Below are 1932 nucleotides of genomic sequence, written 5' to 3'. Positions count from 1 at the left end.
GTCAGATATTTAGCAGATGTGACACATTACCCATATCTCTGCTCTTATTTCTACCACCTCCAGCCCTTTACAGATTAATTTAGGCCAATCGTTCAAACCCACAAAGCCCCATAGAGTAATGCACAGCAGTCAACCCATCCACAAGATAGGATGATTAGCACTTAGAATGAAACTCTGTGAACCTCTATCATTATTTTAACGGCACTCTATGTGCTAATTTTAAATATAACAGCTGCTTCTCTCAAGGTCTAGCTAGAGAATTTTGCTAAAGATCACCTCCAACATTACAATCTAAATTCAGTGAGATCATACATAAACATTTATATTAGCTACTCAGTGAACAGTAAGATTTGTGAGTTTAGGGATTTGGCTTTTTTGAAACATTCTATATGAACTGGCTAAGATCAGGAAATAAACTGTGGTATCAATACTGGCATAAAAGCCAAACTGACATGAAATCAAACATTTAAATAATAAAAAAGTCTATAGAGCTATGCTCACAGTTCAAATCCACAATTTTCTCTAGGAAAGGACTACAAAGTTAATTCCAGTTATGAGGCACTACCCTTTAAAATGAAACAATAAAGTCCTGGGTAAAATACATCTTTGCTTTAACTGGCCTGAGAAATGCCCCAAAATAGCGTATTCATATGACCAGTTATTAGGGTTTTACAAAACAGTTAATTTTCTAACAACTTTTCTTTTTTTTCTTCAACAACATTGTACAAGGGAAATAGTCTGATTTCTGTAAAACATATTCTATCAATTATTTGTCAAGTAATTTGAGTTTATCAAGAACTTACCATAGGAAGGCTACTCTGGAGAAATCAAATCTTACGTTGAGATCTCCATGAAGTGCAACCTGTGATCATTTCCAGCTCTTGCAGGAACAAGTTCAGTTAATCTAAGTTCAATTCACCACAGCCTGATGGCCGGCCCTATCCCAGCTCCACTCATCACAGAGCATTTCCCCACTGTCAAACACAGGTGCTGGGAACAGTCAGCAAGAAAGAGAAATGATCCTGCAGGCAAATAAGTGTGTTCCTCCCAGAAGGGCTTCAAACAGCAGAGAGATCTCCAACTAGGGAAGACCCCATGCAGAACAAAGTACAGCTACACAGTGAGTCATGTTTCATCTGGTCTTCTGCATTTCATACTATTTGGAGATTACGGTTTGTTTGTTTGTTTTTAATGTGTGAAGCTCCATAAGCCCATGCAAGAGATCAAGCTTACGGCTTACTGAGACTAGAATTGTAACTAGCAACGTTATCTTCCCCCAGTGGCAGGCAACATCACCCTCTCCAGCCCCACAGCAGGCATATTTTCTATTACAGCTATCTGAAACATTCACTAAAACAGGCTGAAATTTTAACGGCTATTGCCTTTCACATTGTCAAATCAAGTTGACAATCTGAAAACAATGATTTCTACTGCCAAAAAAAGTTTCTTAGGTGTAATAATTTTTTTTAAGCTACCAGAGATAACTATCTCTAACTTGCCCCTGCTATCTTCTAATGTGCTGCTTCTCTGGCATTTAGCTGTCACCTCTCCCCAGGAAAGCAAGCATGAAGGAGAGAGGGTGACTGCCCCTGTTCCCCAGGTTGGCTTTTGAATGCAGCTCCCCAGCTAACTGTGCTGACCACTATTCACACTAGACCAAAAAAAGTCGTAAAATCAAATTTTAGTAACTTGCTGTATAGTAACTTTCAATAAGATCACGTTTGTAGATCTGTAGTATTAGATTTTTCTTTAATTGGACCAACTACGTGTATCACCCTTCTTTCTTCATCTACCACAGCCTTCCCAGGAAGCAACATGCAAGAGTCTAGCCTGAACACAGAGCCAGTGTATATGCCAGTGTGTAAGCTGGCTACAAATTTAGAAATCTGGCCAATAGCACAGCTCACACCTTTGACAGCAAAACTATATATC

Source organism: Nestor notabilis, unplaced genomic scaffold (assembly GCF_000696875.1).
Source record: "Nestor notabilis isolate BGI_N333 unplaced genomic scaffold, ASM69687v1 scaffold5103, whole genome shotgun sequence".
In the NCBI taxonomy this organism is placed as follows: domain Eukaryota; kingdom Metazoa; phylum Chordata; class Aves; order Psittaciformes; family Psittacidae; genus Nestor; species Nestor notabilis.
This window is presented reverse-complemented; position numbering follows the sequence as displayed.